Source organism: Phyllobates terribilis, unplaced genomic scaffold (assembly GCF_046119375.1).
Source record: "Phyllobates terribilis strain yellow unplaced genomic scaffold, ASM4611937v1 Scaffold_4__5_contigs__length_816908805, whole genome shotgun sequence".
Classification (NCBI taxonomy): domain Eukaryota; kingdom Metazoa; phylum Chordata; class Amphibia; order Anura; family Dendrobatidae; genus Phyllobates; species Phyllobates terribilis.
In genome coordinates, this window is record NW_027362764.1 from 133,979,874 (window position 1) to 133,997,708 (window position 17,835).

Genomic DNA, 17,835 nt, shown 5'->3' on the forward strand with positions numbered 1-17,835 from the left:
GCCAGATTTTACCATCTGAGTTTGGCCCGTGTCAGTTGCCAGATTTTACCAACAGAGTTTGGTCCGTGTCAGTTGCCAGATTTTACCATCAAGGTTTGATCAGTGTCAGTTGCCAGATTTTACCATCAGAGTTTGGTCCGTGTCAGTTGCCAGATTTTACCATCAAGGTTTGATCAGTGTCAGTTGCCATATTTTACCATCAGAGTTTGGTCAGTGTCAGTTGCCAGATTTTACCATCAGAGTTTGGTCAGTGTCAGTTGCCAGATTTTACCATCAGAGTTTGGTCAGTGTCAGTTGCCAGATTTTACCATCAGAGTTTGGTCAGTGTCAGTTGCCAGATTTTACCATCACAGTTTGGTCAGTGTCAGTTGCCAGATTTTACCAACAGAGTTTGATCCGTGTCAGTTGCCAGATTTTACCATCAGCGTTTGGTCAGTGTCATTTGTCAGATTTTACCATCAGAGTTTGGTCCGTGTCAGTTGCCAGATTTTACCATCAAGGTTTGATCAGTGTCAGTTGCCAGATTTTACCATCAGCGTTTGGTCAGTGTCATTTGTCAGATTTTACCATCAGAGTTTGGTCCGTGTCAGTTGCCAGATTTTACCATCAAGGTTTGATCAGTGTCAGTTGCCATATTTTACCATCAGAGTTTGGTCAGTGTCAGTTGCCAGATTTTACCATCAGAGTTTGGTCAGTGTCAGTTGCCAGATTTTACCATCAGAGTTTGGTCAGTGTCAGTTGCCAGATTTTACCATCAGAGTTTGGTCAGTGTCAGTTGCCAGATTTTACCATCAGAGTTTGGTCGGTGTCAGTTGCCAGATTTTACCATCAGAGTTTAGTCAGTTTTTTTCTGATGAAAAAAGAGGCTTCTCCTAGTAAAAAGTCAGGTGAAAAACTGTCTTTTTTTCACAGACCCATAGACAAGTCTGATCTGCTAAAAATCGAACCTGTTGCCATGACTTTGTGCAGACCGCTCCGTCTTCAAGAATACATGGAAATGTGATCAGCTCCATAGCCTATAATGCTACGAGTTATATCCATGAAAAACATGGATAGAACTGGTACGAGAAAAACTGACGTCTGAATGAGCCCTTACTCGCATTCAGTTTCATTCCTCTTTTAGTTCAGAAAGGATCACTATTATATTTCCAGGCTGTGAAATGTTAGAATAAGGGCGCCTGCAGACAAGCGTAAGAAAAATCGTCCAAGTTTCATCCAAAAACGTAGGTGATTTTATTTTCTACTTTTCATCAGATTTTCATCTATGTGCCATCCGTGTATTCGTTTTTTACGTCCGTATGACATCCATGTGCAATCCTTTTTCATAGAAATACATTAATACATTATCATATGCAGTTTCCTAGGTTTTATTTGCTGACTAAATTGGAAAACTACTGCATTTTTAAAATCTTTCAGCATTTTTGCAGCGTTTTTTCACCCATAAAAAGCAGTGAGTGAAAAACTGATGCTAAAAAATATAATGGCTTTTGTTTGCGGCTTTTTTTAACGTTTTTGGTGAATAAAACTAACTTTATTAAACATGTACTGTAGACAAAGCACATATGTAAAAACCCAAGATAAAAACATAATAAGCAAATACCCTGCAGTAAATAAATAGCAATTGTGCATAAAAATAATATAGGGTACTTGGTTAACATAATTTTGATAAAAAAAAATGTAAAACCATCCCACCACGTCACGGTGACCCTATTTGGGCCTAAACTCCAATATTAAAACCTTGCCATTTGTCAAGTAACGTGCATGTGGATAAGGGCTGAGAAGTACTGAGACCCAGCTAGTGGACATGTAGCCATGGATGTTGAAAGGATTATGTTTTGCTTCACGACATATACTCTTGCATAAAATCCTTTTATTTTTTTATTTTTTCGTCCTTTATGATACTACATGTGATATTATATATGTCTTCATCACTCTGTATGACTGCAGATTTATGAATCTCCCCAGCGCAGGCACTGTGTGCTGAGAGGATTCGCCGGTTTCTAAGCCTGGTCTGGCGGGTATGTATACATTATACATACTCCAGGCCAGGGCCCGTCCAGTGGGCGCGGCCTCCCTCCATACACTTCTATGGAGTGAGGCCGTGCCCCAACTAGTAACATAGCCGTCCAGTGGGTGTGGCCAACTAGAGGGCGTGGTCAATTAGAGGGTGCGGCCTTCCTCCATACAAGTGTATGGAGCTAGGCCATGCCCACTAGACGGGCCCTGGCCTGGATTATGTATAATGCATACATACCCTCCATTCCCGGGTCAGGGACCGGCAAATCCCTGCAACGTACAGTGTGTGCGCTGGGGGGATTCATAGTTCTGCAGTCACACAGAGTGACTGCAGAGTTATTGATTTGGACCCCCTTTAGTAGCAGCTGATAGGTGGGGTGTGCCAGCTCTCACACGGGGCGGATACTGACAGCTTGGGGCTCCTGTGCAAGAAATGTGTTTGGGCTCCCCTCCTTTTATGGTGACCAAGCGACAGATTATATCTATTATATATTACATATTCTCCTCTCGTTATATTGCCGTCCCTTATTACATAGTGCTTTCTCTTGTTATGTACAGCACCTTTCCTTACGTATCGTATTTAAATTATTTTTGTTATTTATAGCGCCCTGTTCTTTATTACATACTGTCCTCTCTTGTTAGATATATTGTATAATGCAATGACTGCTGATGGAGCACGGGAAAGCTTTTTTTCTAATGGAGGCGGCTGATGGACTGGTCTTCTCATCAGATGCAATTCTACTGGAAAGTAATTTTACATCTAACAAGACAGGACTATGTAATAAAGAGAGGGCACTGTGACTAAAAAAAATATGTTACGTAAGGGACGATACTAAACATATTAAGAGATTAACTATGTAATAATGGAATGGCACTTTACACAACAACAGAGTATGTATGTAATAAAGAACTGCCCTATACATAACTATAGACAGGATACTATGTAATAAGGTATGGCGCTATACATAACTAGAGAGGATGCTACATAATAACAGACAGTGTGATATATAATAAAAGAGGAAACTATATAATTAAGGACGGCACTATATGTAACAAGACCGTACACTATACACTAAGGGACTGTGCTATACATAATAAGGCTACATTCCTGGATCTGTGTGACGTGTCGGTGTGCTGATTTCTTTCTCGGACAGCACATAGACCCTTTGAGTGCATCCTATTTTGATCCTCATGGTCTGATCCGAAATAGACATGCTCTGAGTCTCACAGATCTTTTTCTCGGATCCATGATTTTCACGGATATGTTAATGGGTCTATGAAACACTATGAGTCTGTGTGTCGTCCGATAAAAAAAATCTGGCAGCTCATGGATATTTCACATGAATGTGAGAATGGGAGAATGTGGCATAGCGCATTTTACAAACCACAGAATTACTCCAAGTCATACAGTATAAAGAATAAATACTTACATCAAGTGACCGCTGACGTCTCGTCTGATTAGAGACGTTTTCTGTTGTTTCTCCTCCATCTGGTCAGATCTTCATGTCGACATCTCCCAGCTACGACTCGTCTTGACACGATGATCACCGCAGCTCTGAAAATAATAAGGTCACATATATTGTATACATACATTTGTCTCTTGAATAAAAAAATCCCCCACACTGCACCCCTCAATATAAATATCTACCCCACCATGAATATACTGTTAGCCACGCACCATTCAAAATATAAGCTGATTAGCCAGCACTGTGGCCCCCATTAACTATAATCTCTGCCTCCCAATGAATATAAATGAATCAGTCTCTGTGACCCCCAATTGATTAGAAGGTTATGTGCACACGTTCTGTTTTGGGTGCTTTTTTTCCCACATGAGTTTGTTGTGGAAAATATGCTACGTTTTAGAGTACAAGCAAAGTGAATGAGTTTTCTGAAGTCAAATATTGCTTATTTTTTACTTGCAGATTTGCAGGAGATTAAAATATGTAGCATGGGAATTCTAGCAGCATATTTCAACTATACTAATGAGTGGGGAAAATACACAACAAAAACATATGTACAAAACCACTTATTATACACACCGTATTTTCCTGCCAACATATCAGGATTTGCAGCAGAATTTTCTGCTGCAAATACTGAACGGGTGCACATAGTCTTAATCACTGTCCTGTGTCCTCTCCCCCACACACACATTCATGATATGTTCCTGATAGCGTTATAATGAATTAGGGGATGGGAAAATACGTTATAATGGTCTTATAATGAAATGGGGGGTGGGAGAGGATGCTATCAGGTAATAATCAGACTTCCAGTAATAATGTGCCCCATCCTGGTCCCCTTCCTGGAGTTATTGTGCCCCGTCCTGGCCCCCTTCCTGGGGTTATTTTTCCCACCCTGGAGTTATTGTGCCCCCTTCCCTGGGTTATTTTTCCCATCCTGGTCCCCTTCCCTGGGTTATTGGGCCCCATCCTGGCCCCCTTCCTGGGGTTATTTTTCCCATCCTGGAGTTATTGTGCCCCCTTCCCTGGGTTATTTTTCCCATCCTGGTCCCCTTCCCTGGGTTATTGGGCCCCATCCTGGTCCCCTTCTTGGGGTTATTTTTCCCATCCTGGAGTTATTGTGCCCCCTTCCCTGGGTTATTGGTCCCATCCTGGTCCCCTTCCCTGGGTTATTGGTCCCATCCTGGTCCCCTTCTTGGGGTTATTTTGCCCCTTTCTTGGGTTGTCAGGCCCATCCTGGCCCCTTCCTGGGCATATTGTTCCAATCCTGGCCCCTTCGTGAAGGAAACAGTAAGGGCATGTTTATATGTGTGTTTTTGCTGCAAATTTTCTCGCTGGAAAACTGCAGACAAATGGCAGAAAAATGCAACTGCAAATCACCATTAGAATGTACATTTTTGATGCATTTTCTGTGTGTCTTCTTTTCTGTTCTTTAATCTAAATGGGGAAAAAATGCAGAAAGAAAGAATTGACAAAATGCATCTGTTAAAAAAATAACACGTCAATAAAACCCAAGAAAAAAATAAAAGAAACAATGTAGGAATGAGACCTAAGATCTTATTCATTTTGTTGCTACTGTAAAGCGCTGCATTTTTGCTGCCCTAAAAGACTATTAAAAAAAAAAAGCACAGCAAAAATGCTGCATGTGAACAAGCCCTGATTTGAATTAATTTACTTGACTGGAGTAAAAAAAAAAAAATGGAATACTATGCAAAAATTATTGCTTAAAACTCGCTCAAATTATATTGGATGCCTTAATAAAAGTCTGAGGGACTACTCCAGACCTACTGTGAAAAAGGGGAAGTTCTTCGATCCAGATTTATTAACAGCAGCTAGGCAGTAGCTTCACACTTATCTACATACTGGTTGGTAGGGGGCGCTGCATGACAAGAAAACAGAATATCACTTATACTGTATATGTAAACTCTATATGAGACCATTGCCTTGTATGTGCTGTCAGGGGCTGATACAAACAGAAAGATCTGATTACCAGATGTAATACTGTGTTCTAATTCCAGATGTGAAGTCAAGATTTAGTATTATGTAAAATTTCGTATTATTATCCTTATTGATCTTGACTGATTTTAAATAAAATGTAAAATACTAATTAGTATGTATAACATCTGACAGCGTGCTTCTAAAGTGATAAATACAGTAATACATACAGTGCAAGTTACATTTCACCGTTACACCATGCAGAATGCTCACCTACTGTACCTTACCTCCTCTAAAACTGAAAACACATGGGGGCCGATTCATCAAAGTGTTTCCGAAAACTGGAGTAAAACATTTCAAAAAGTTGCAGAATGTTTGTGACGCGCCCCCTGGGCCTGTGCTGTGGTGCAGCGTTGCGCACGCGGGGAATACCCGGAGCCGGATCTGTTGGGGGTAGTAGTCCTCGTGGCGGTGACCCCGTCCGTGCCCAGGGTGTCAAACTAAATGGCTGTCTTTAGCAGTAGATGTTAGAGTGTTCGACTACGCCACCCGTTGAATGCGGCTATGAAGCCGCCGCTGCAGGGCAGACCGCTGAGGCCGGTGGTACGGATGTGCAGCGTGGATGGTATAACCCCCAACGGGAGGGGTATGGCCTCAGGGCAGCCGACGTGAATGATGGGGTTAGCAGAGTTGCACGCAGGCACCAGGAACCACTCAGAGACGGTGCGGTGTAGTTCAGGGTCTTTACTGGTGGCAAAGGTAGACCCTCCCGGAGTACTGGCTAGCGGTTGGGGCCTGGTCAGTCTGTGAGCAGATAGGATCTCCCCTGGCCAGGCGGAGTTGTAGGCCTCCCCAACTAATTGTACTCTTCTGGCTACCTTGCTAGAGGCGGGTAAAAGTAGCCCACGTCCCTGAGTGTACCGTGTGGTGCTCACCCGTATGACCGGTGACTCGGGGCCTTCTGGTAGCTTCCGCTCCATGACGGCGGTGCTGGTCCCTTGCGTGTGACCGTGCCTTCGGGTTTCTTGGCCAGAGGACCTGAAATCCCCTGCCGGTCGGTTTCTGCTGCTGGGTAAGGATTAGTCCCCACAGCCTCGGACTCCGGGTCCGGTGAGAACTCTTCAATCAGGGCGAACTCTACAGCTTCCAGCCCCTGACTCCTTTTAGCACTGCTCCCACTGAGCTCCTGATCTTTCTTTCCTTGCTTTTGCTACACTCCAGACCAGACTGTGTCTCTGTCTGGGACTCCTCTTCTTCTCTCTAACCCTGCCTCAGCCCTAGTTTTATATAGGGGAAGTTCTTCCCCTCCCAGGACTGGGCAGGAGGTGTGGCATGCATAGGATTCCTGACCAGGAGACCTCCCACCTGCTCTCAGACGTAATATTGCTATTACTGTGGAAACCAGACCCCTGGGGTGCCACATTCCCCCCTAGTAAAATTTAGTACTCCGGGACTAAACATATTTTTGTAAACATAACAAGTTATAAACAGAAACAGTACAATAAAGAAAAACACATTAGGATGGTCACGGCGTGTCCGCAACCGGGTGCAGTTTTTGAAGAAAACAAGGGTGTCCATTTCACCAAGGAACAGGGAGCCGTAACCAGGTAGGGGTCTGTCCTACCCCGAGTCTTTAACAGTCTTAGTCCTTTCCTGGGTTACGCTCCAAACATATATACAAAGGATTTCGGATAATCCATAACTGACACCTATAAAATAACTGGAAATACATAATTATTTACAAGCAACAATAAACAGGTAAATACAAATAAAACAGTTTGAACACTTTAGATCCTCCAACGTACGGGCAACTGGCCTCTAGTGGCTCTAGTGGACCTACGGAGCTTACTAACTGGTCCTGAGCTACAAGATGTAGGAGCTGTCAAAGGTAAACTGGGCAGCTGTCTACGGGCTCTTTGGCTCACTAGGGGTACGGCAGGCTCACTATAAGCAGAGGATCGATTCTCCTGGTCTGCTTTTGTGGGGTCTTCTGCCTCCTGGACCGGCTGCTCTTCCAGCTCTACCTGTTTCTCCGTAGGCACTCGGGATGCTGGTTGGAGGAAGGTGAGGACGGGTACCACAACAGCGCCATTTACTTGAGTCCAAGACCGAGGGAAGTCTCCGAGTACAGTACTAACCATCTCCTCCCTTTCCTCTACGGGTTGAGGGTTTTCTTGATCTTCTTCAGGGTTTCGTAGCTGCTCGGGACACTTTTTCAGGTGATCTCGGGAGACAATGGCTGTGGTTTCTCCTCCGTCCTTACTGATTGTGCAGACTTTTGGGTTCTCATGGCTTGAGGGCAGTACAGTGTACGGGTCCTTCTCCCACTGGTCGTCCAACTTGTGGAGCCGTCTCTTCCTCTTCAAGACCTGCTCTCCAGGTACCAGGGGAACAGCGGGAGCATACTGGTTGTAAGCCTTCTCCTGTCTTTCTCTAGCTTGACAGAGACTTCGCTCAACGCTCTCCTGTACTTTCCGGTACTGCTGCTGCCTCTCTGTGTCCCAGTCTGCTTCTGGTGAAGTGTCCTCGGGTGTCAGGACTCCCATATCCAGATCAACAGGCAGCTTACCAGGTCTTGCTCTCATCAGGTAAGCCGGGGTACAGTTGGTAGAACCTACCGGGATGTGGTTGTATAGGTCCACCAGATCAGGCAGTTTCTCAGGCCACAGACTGCGTTCTTCCAGGGGCAATGTTTTCAGAAGGTCTATCACCACCTGGTTCATTTTCTCACAGAGTCCATTGGTTTGCGGATGATAGGGTGTTGTTCTTATCTTCCGGCAGCCATACAGAGTGCAGAACTCCTGGAAGACTTCCGCTTCAAAGGCAGGTCCTTGGTCCATCAGCACCTGCTCTGGGTATCCGTGTGGACGGCAGAAGTGCTGCTGGAAGGCTCTAGCTGCTGTTTGAGCCGTTAAGTCCTTGACCGGGACCACCACCAGGAACCGGGAGTAATGATCTACGATTGTGAGGGCGTAGACATACCCAGATCTGCTCGGAGCCAGTTTCACATGGTCCAGGGCTACCAGTTCCAGTGGCTGTCGGGTGATGATGGGCTGCAAGGGAGTCTTCTGGCTGGCACGGTCCTTCCTTCTTAGGTGGCACGGTCCACAGTCTCTGCACCACCTCTCGATGGTTCCTCTCATGCCTACCCAGTGGAACCGCCCGCGCAGCAGGAACTCCAGCTTCTTCCATCCGAAGTGCCCAGCTCCGTCGTGGTATGCCTCCAGTACCATAGCCGCGTCTCTTCTTGGCACCACTACTTGCCAGATCAGTTCATGCGTCCGGGAGTTAACCATTCTGCGGCACAACTTCCCCTTGTAAAGGAACAGTCGACTCTTCTCAGCCCACAGTTGCTTGGTCTCCTCCGGAGCATCTGGGTCAAGGCGGGCATCTGGCTGAGTCAGCATCTCCTTCACCAGTCGGACGGCGGGGTCACTGTCTTGCGTTTCCGCCCAGTTGTAATGAGGTAAGGGGTTGAACGTAGCGGATTGCTTACCCCTTACACGGTGGGAATACTGGATAGTCCCATGACGGTGGAACGCGGGGAGTTCAACTTCTTCCAATTCCTCTGGATCTTCCCCTACGTCCGGTAGGTTTGGCATTCTGGACAGGGCATCCGTGTTGGTATTGGAGCGTCCTGCCCGGTATTTGATCGTGAACTCATAGTTGGACAGGCGGGCCATCCATCTCTGTTCCAGGGCACCGAGTCTTGCCGTATCCAGGTGTGTCAACGGGTTGTTATCCGTGTACACGATGAACCGGGAAGAGGCGAGGTAGTGCTTAAAGCGTTCGGTGACTGCCCACACCACTGCCAGGAATTCTAGCTTGAATGAGCTGTAATTCTCAGGATTTCTTTCGGTGGGTCGCAGTTTTCGGCTGGCGTAAGCAATTACCCGTTCCTTCCCCTGCTGGATCTGGGACAGTACGGCTCCTAGCCCGATGTTACTTGCGTCGGTGTAGAGGATAAAGGGCTGGCTGTAATCAGGGTACGCCAGGATTTCATCCCCCGTGAGGGCCATCTTCAGCTGGCGGAAGGACTCTTCTTCCAACTTCTCCCATCTGAAGAGCGGCTGCTGGTTCTTGGCCTTCCTGAACTGGCCTATCAGGAGGTCCTGCATAGGAGCTGCCTTTTTGGTGAAACCGGGAATGAACCTTCGGTAGTAGCCTACCAACCCGAGGAACTGCCGCACTTCCTTTACGCTGGAGGGTCTTGGCCATTCCTTAATCGTGGTGATCTTATCAGGGTCAGGAGCCACTCCGTCAGCACTCACCACGTGTCCCAGGTACTGCACCCTTGGTTTCAGGAGGTGACACATGGAGGGTTTCACCTTTAGGCCGTAGTTTGCCAGGGCTTCGAACACTTCTGCCAGGTGTTTCAGGTGGTCCTCGTAGGTCTTGGAGTAGACGATGACATCGTCCAGGTATAACAGGACCGTCTCGAAGTTTCGGTGTCCCAGACAGCATTCCATCAACCGTTGGAAGGTTCCTGGTGCGTTGCAGAGTCCGAACGGCATGCAGGTAAACTCGCTAAGTCCCATCGGGGTGGTGAATGCGGTCTTCTCCCGGTCCGCCTCTGCTACAGGAACCTGCCAGTACCCGCTAGTGAGATCCAAAGTAGAGAAGAAGTTAGCAGATTTTAAAGTGGCCAAAGACTCCTCTATCCTTGGTAAGGGGTACGCATCTTTGTGTGTGATACGGTTGATTTTCCGGTAATCTACACATATTCTCATGGTGTTGTCTTTTTTTTTAACCAAGACCAGTGGAGCTGCCCATGGGCTACAGCTATCCCTGATTACCCCAGCCTCCTTCATGTCTCTAAGCATTCCCTTGGCGTGTTGGTAGTGTGCAGGGGGTACGGGTCGGTATCTCTCCTTTATGGGAGGATGGTCTCCCGTGGGGATATGATGTTCTACCCCCTTTACTCGCCCGAAGTCTAACGGGTGTTTACTAAACACTCTCTCGTACTCTTGAACCACCCGATAGACTCCCTGTTTCTGGTGTGAGGGAGTGGAGTCAGTACCCAAATGTAGTTGCTGACACCAGTCCTCTATTGTTTTCTTAGAGCCGTTACCTTCCTCTGGATGAGATGGAGGCAAGGGTTCCACGGACTGTACAGAATTTTGATTGATGGTATACAATTTGGCTAGCGTAGCATACCGGGGCAGGTACACTTCCCTTTTCCCGATGTTTATTATGCGAACGGGCACCCTCCCATGGCGTACATCAACCACCCCCCGTGCTGTCAAAATGGTGGGCCTACTGTCTGAGTAGACGGGTTCTACCATTGCTTGGTAGTCTCTACCTCTTAGACCAATAGCTGCCCGGCACCAAATCATCATTTCACTTTTTGGGGGCATGGCAATAGGGAAAGGGTCACACATTCTCACGCTTCCAATCTCACCACCGGAGAGTTCCACCTGTTGCCGCCGCATCAGTGCCCGGATCTCTTTTTGGAGCACTCGCTGTTGGCCGGAGCTGGCGTTCTTGGCAACCTGCTGTAAAATGAAAATCACCTCTGCAAGACAATTTTCAATCACATTAGTCCCTAGAGTTATCTTTGGGTGACTCTCACGCTTGTCAATGTCTACAATGATCAGTCCCTGTGCTGCCAGTTCGACTCTACCGACTTTAATGGTCATCTCTTTGAATCCGATCTGTGGCACGGGTTGACCATTGCTGGCGATGATACTCAAGTCGTCGTCAGGGTAGCGGGTTATATCCGAGTCATTCCAGTACTGCTTAAAGAGCACGTACGGGATGGTGGTGACCTGTGACCCGGTGTCAAGTAGGGCACTCATAGGAATGCCATCCAGTACTACAGGCAAGACTGGACGTCCTCCCACGTATTTGTCACGCCAGTTCGATGGGCCTGGTGATCTTATTCCTAGGGGTTGGCCCTCTACCCCAGGTTGTGCCAGTTTAAAGGACAGTACCTTGCCATATGTCCAGGTTGATTGCAGCGGCTGCAGATGGGTTGTCCGTCCTCGTTGTATCGGTCGCTGGGTCTTCCTCTGGCCGGTGGGGTCCTCCTTGGTCGACGCCACGGGATGTCCTCCGGTCCGGATGCCAGCTGGATCTTCCCTGGAGTAGAAACCTGTAAAGACTGCACAGTTCGGGTTAGCGCAGCTACGCTTTTAGCTAGCTCTTGGACCTGATGGTGCAGGTCTGGAGCCGGGTCATTGTTCAAAGCCTGCGCATCAGCTCCCACAGGCCCTGCCGACAAGGGCGCCGCCTCCTGGTGGTAAGCGGTAGTAGGGCGCCTGTGGGCCACAACGCCACCCGGTGCCGGTTCTCGGAGCACCCGAATGGCTCTGTCCTTGAACTGTGCAAAGTCCAGATGAGGATCCTGTAAGGCCATCGCCCGCAACTGGGTTCGGTGGGCATTGCAATATAGTCCCTCTATAAATTGTTCGGTCAACAGCCTGTCCTCGTTTCCCACGCCGTCAGGGTCGGCCTGCTTAATGGCTCTCAGGGCCTCTTGTAGGTTTAGTGCATAGTCCCTTATATTCTCATGTGCTCGCTGTTTGCACCTGTAGAATCTAAGCTTAATCTCAGCTGAGGTACGGGTATCAAAGGTGTCCTTCAGCCGGGTTAATATCCCTGCTACAGTCCTCCTCCCAGGTGGCCAGGACTTTACCTCCCTTTGGGCTGCCCCAGTTAGTTGGGCCACCAGGATGCTCACTTTTTGCTCTTCTGTGAGGGGGTACACCTGGAAGAGGCTATCCAGCTTTTCTCTAAAGTCATTCAGGGTATGTGACTCCCCTGAGTACTGGGGTAGCCAGGCTGCCCCCGGGATATAGGGCATCGTGAAAGGCATGACCGCTGCAGCGGTGGCGCTGGCGGTGGCTGTGGCAGTGATCCGACATCCTCCTCCCCCCTAGTGGACCGTGGCCTACCTTGCGATGATCCTCTTCCGTAGGCCGCGGCTCCGCAGTGGATCGTCAGGGTCGAGGACCTTCCGTCGCGCTCCTGTGACGTCGGCGTCTGCTGGGCTCCTTCCAGAACCTTACGCAACGTCCGGACGTGAGGCGGAGCTCCAGTTCTCGCGCGCTTTCGGAGTCCACGCCCCTCTTCTTCCCGCGCGGCGTCTTCAAGATGGCGTCCAACGGCGGGAAAACTCCACGGATGGCGGGAAGAAGGCAGAAGATGGCGTCCAACGGCGGGAAAACTCCACGGATGGCGGGAAGGTAGAAGATGGCGTCGGATGGCGGGAATCTTCACCACAGGTAAGTTTAAAAGTCTCTTTTTCAGGCACGCAGTACCCGGTGGTTGCGGGCACGTAATCCTGCCGACTACGCCAAAAGTTGACGCGCCCCCTGGGCCTGTGCTGTGGTGCAGCGTTGCGCACGCGGGGAATACCCGGAGCCGGATCTGTTGGGGGTAGTAGTCCTCGTGGCGGTGACCCGGTCCGTGCCCAGGGTGTCAAACTAAATGGCTGTCTTTAGCAGTAGATGTTAGAGTGTTCGACTACGCCACCCGTTGAATGCGGCTATGAAGCCGCCGCTGCAGGGCAGACCGCTGAGGCCGGTGGTACGGATGTGCAGCGTGGATGGTATAACCCCCAACGGGAGGGGTATGGCCTCAGGGCAGCCGACGTGAATGATGGGGTTAGCAGAGTTGCACGCAGGCACCAGGAACCACTCAGAGACGGTGCGGTGTAGTTCAGGGTCTTTACTGGTGGCAAAGGTAGACCCTCCCGGAGTACTGGCTAGCGATCGGGGCCTGGTCAGTCTGTGAGCAGATAGGATCTCCCCTGGCCAGGCGGAGTTGTAGGCCTCCCCAACTAATTGTACTCTTCTGGCTACCTTGCTAGAGGCGGGTAAAAGTAGCCCACGTCCCTGAGTGTACCGTGTGGTGCTCACCCGTATGGCCGGTGACTCGGGGCCTTCTGGTAGCTTCTGCTCCACGACGGCGGTGCTGGTCCCTTGCGTGTGACCGTGCCTTCGGGTTTCTGGGCCAGAGGACCTGAAATCCCCTGCCGGTCGGTTTCTGCTGCTGGGTAAGGATTAGTCCCCACAGCCTCGGACTCCGGGTCCGGTGAGAACTCTTCAATCAGGGCGAGCTCTACAGCTTCCAGCCCCTGACTCCTTTTAGCACTGCTCCCACTGAGCTCCTGATCTTTCTTTCCTCGCTTTTGCTACACTCCAGACCAGACTGTGTCTCTGTCTGGGACTCCTCTTCTTCTCTCTAACCCTGCCTCAGCCCTAGTTTTATATAGGGGAAGTTCTTCCCCTCCCAGGACTGGGCAGGAGGTGTGGCATGCATAGGATTCCTGACCAGGAGACCTCCCACCTGCTCTCAGACGTAATATTGCTATTACTGTGGAAACCAGACCCCTGGGGTGCCACATTTGCGTAGCACAAAGTTGCATAAAAATGTTAGCAAATTTTGGCTTTTTCACGGAAAATCACAGCTAGTTCTGCCAAAGTGGGCAAAGCATGGATAAGGCGTGGCGGCACCCACCCACCATATTCACCATAAGTGTACAACACCAGTCTCAATGAATCGGCCCCTATAATAATAATAATAATAATTTTTATTTATAAAGCGCCAACATATTCCGCAGCACTTTACAATTAAGCGGGGACAAGGTGAGACAGTTTAAACAGTTACATCAGGAGTGAGGTCCCTGCTCGCAAGCTTACATTCTACAAGGTAATGGGGGGGACACAATAGGTGGAAAGTGCTTGTTATTTCAGGTCTGGCAATTATAATAAGTCGGGATTATCATATAAAGCTGTATGATCCGGTCATAGCCTGTATGTTCAAGTGCAATACTCAATTAGGCTGAGTTCACACGATGCGTATTTCATGCGTTTCCGCGGCGTTTTTGCAGTTGCGTAAACGCCGCGGAAACGCATGAAAAACGCATGGTAGAAGGGAAGCAATGTTCCCTAATTGATTGCTGTGCCCATGATGCGGATTTTTCCGCAGCGTAAACGCTGCGCTCAAAAATCCGCAGCATGTCATTTAATTTTGCGGAAACGCAGCGTTTTCGCCGCCATTGACTTGCATTAGAACGCGCCAATTCCGCAAGACTGCATCTGTACTTGCGTTATTGGCGCGTTCTAATGTGCGGATGGTACCCGAGTGTGGAGGAGAGGAGAGTCTCATCCACACCCAGGTACTATTAAAAAAGCTGTAAAAACAAGAATAAAGTAAAAAATATATATATACTTACCATCTGTCGGCCCGCGCACCGCTCCTGCTTGCTTCCCGGCACTTGCAGTGAGTTGTAGGACCTGCGGTGACGTCAGAGTCATGTGACGGGTCACGTGACGCTGACGTCGGCAGGTCTTTCAATTCAAAGTTGCCGGCAGCCGGGAGAACGGAGTGAGCAGGACAGCGCGGGCCATCGGAGGTAAGTATATACACTCTCTCGGGTCACACTATATAAATCCATGCTGTTTGCATGGATTTATATAGTGTGACCTAGTTGTCAAGCACTTTCCAGGTGATGCTAAAATCGCCTGGAAAGCGCTTGTCAATCTGCATGCGGAAACGCATGTGAATCTGCATGTGGATCCGCATGTATTCTGCAGGAAAAACGCATGCACAATCTGCATGCGTTTTTTCTGCCAGGGAGATGCAGAAATGATGCAGAAATTTTCTGCTTCAGTTCTGCATCGTGTGCACATAGCTTTACTGAGTGCAGTTATCGTGTGCATGGATGGTGTAGAGACAGATGAACAGTGGGGGGCAGATTCTGAATAGTATTTAGGAGGGAACAGGGGAAAGTTAGTTTACTGGGTATTTGAGGTGGTAGGCTTGTTTAAAGAGATGGGTTTTTAAAGCGCGCTATTATATTTTTCATCTTCCAGTGTTAGCCCAAATATGGCAGCTATTCACTGACCAGCAAGACGCGTGATCAAGCAGAGGGCTCTTATATGTATCTTCTCTATTCTTATGTCCGGACAAGACTTAGGGCTTGCTCACACTGGCGCAGATTCTCTCATGCGAGAGAGTCGGGCCGATTTTGCTAATGACACTCGGCTCAAACTCTGTTAGACTTTGGTCTGAATGCCATCTTACTGTGATCCAATTCTCTCGCATAAGAGAATCAAAGCACAGGTGTAAAGAGATGGAGAACGTAATTTCTCCATCTTCTCTGTGCGCGTACATCGGACTGCAATTGGATGACTTTCGAAGTGCAGCCCGATGTTTCACACACACCCATAGACTTGTATGGGTGCGTGTGATCCGATCATCAGATGCACCCACAGCATGCTGAGATTGTTTCTCATGCTGAATCGGCTTGAGAAAATAATTGCAGATCTGCACTGCACCATAGAATAACACTGGGCCGAGTGCTAGTGTGAGTGAACCCTTAGCCTGAAAGCAGCCCTGGCACATTAACCTGACCAGTCCACATACAATATACACTCCCTCTTATGACTGTAAAAATAATAGTACCCTTTTGAAAGTTTTCTCTCAATTGGTAATGCATTTCACCGCACCATGACCGTAAAAAAAAATAATTAGAGTACACAGAATATAAAACAATTTTTTAACAAAAATGATGGCACGCACCAGATGCGCTCTACAAAGGATGCAGTTGTTTCCTTCCAAGTATGCATTTTATAAAACAAGTACTGGCGCACATTGAAGTTAGACGACATCAGGACCCAGTGTAGATGCCCTTTGGAACAGAAGTGGAGACCAGGAACAAGGAAGGTATTATCTAGTGATATCTACTAGATACTGTAAATCTGAATGAAATAAAAATTATAAATTCCCGTAACCTTCCACGCTGGGCGGTCTACTAAGAATCTGCTAATTAGGACAGAATACCAGTCCAAGCCTGAGAGCTTCCAAAGTGTAATGCTGGTGGGTGTGGACCCACTGCGCCACGGGCGGGGCTTACCCTGGAGGGGCACAACTTGGCCGCAGGTAGTCACCAGGTACCACTCAAGGGAAGTCCCCTGGCCTGCAGCAGCTGACTGGAGGGTCAGCGACACGAGTATGAGTTACAGGTGGATGAAGACAAAGACGTGGTCAGACAATCTGAGGTCAGGGCAGGCAGCACAGGTTCAATATATGTAGCTGAGGTCAGGAGCGGAGAAATCACAATAAACAAGTTGGCTGGCCAGGTCAGAAAACAGGAGCGACAATATAAGAGAGTACCTTACAGGACTCTAGACAGGAACTGAACTAGAACCTTAGATCAGGTGAGGAGTGATGGAAGGAGCTACTTAATAAACAACCTACTGTTTGGGGATAGGCCAGGGAAGCTAATTTCTGCAGGACACAGTGGGGTTAAGTTCCTGCAGAATCTGGCCATGCCTCCCTCTAACCAGGGGGACACTCACCAGCATCAGGAGGTGCAGGAGTGTTGGAAATGCCGAAAGAGGCAGCTCAGTGTGACAGCCTGCGACTGGCGAGAGCAGAGGGGTGACCACAGAGAGTAGGGCGGCACCTACCACCCATGAGAGTCACCGGCGTGACACATAACTTTATCTGAAAACATTGTAAGGGGTGATTGTATAATAACACTATGAAGGAATGTGCATATAGAGTTATGTGAGGGATCCACTCCAAAAGACATCTGAAGAATCATAAAAGAAAGCACTTGAAAAACTCTTCCTATTATTTTTTTATAAATCGACTTGCTGTTCGTATGCTGTCTTTTGAGTGTTTTATTTTTGGTCAATTGCAAAAGATACGAAGGGTATGGCTTGTTTGGTCACAATTCCTCCAACACTTTTTAGAATAACTAGGTGAGATTATGAGATTATATTTTGCTGATGTGAAATAGAATCTGGCAAGTATTTTATAGTGGGTCTCTTGTAGGAGGTACATGCTGTTGATGCACATGTCCAAGTGGGGGCTCAAAATATTCCCTGATCACTGAGGGTCCAATATGTGAGAACTCTAGTAATCCCGAGAATTGAGCTCTAAAACCTTTGGAACTGGACTCTGCCTCTGTTCCATGATTGACAATGGGACAGCTGGAAAAATCAGCTATCTCCCTCGGATTGGTGATAACTGTTAATGTTGGATTAGATGTGGGTCTGGCTGGATGAATGCAATGCTAGCCTCCCTCCTCCTTTGCTATACAGCTTGTAAGCACTGCTCTGAAGCTGGCCAGATTGCTGGATCCAGCTAGCTTCAATAGCCCAGTGCTCCTCTGATGCTGCAAAGGCCATTGCCTCAGAGCTGTCAATCATTCAGGAATGCACCGTTCCCCCAGACAGCAAGGAGGCGGGAGGCAGTGGAGCTCAAGCTCCTGAAGAATGATACCGAGAACAACCTTGTAAGTTCCCAGCAGCTCCAGCACTGATTCCCCCGTTTTCTATGAGTCGTTGTTCATAGCAGTTGGGAAAGAGCCAGTGTCGCACGTCATCGCAGCTATGTAGGAAAGACAACACCTTTAAAGGGGTATTCCCATCTCCAACATCCTATCCCAATATGTACTAGTTGTAATAAT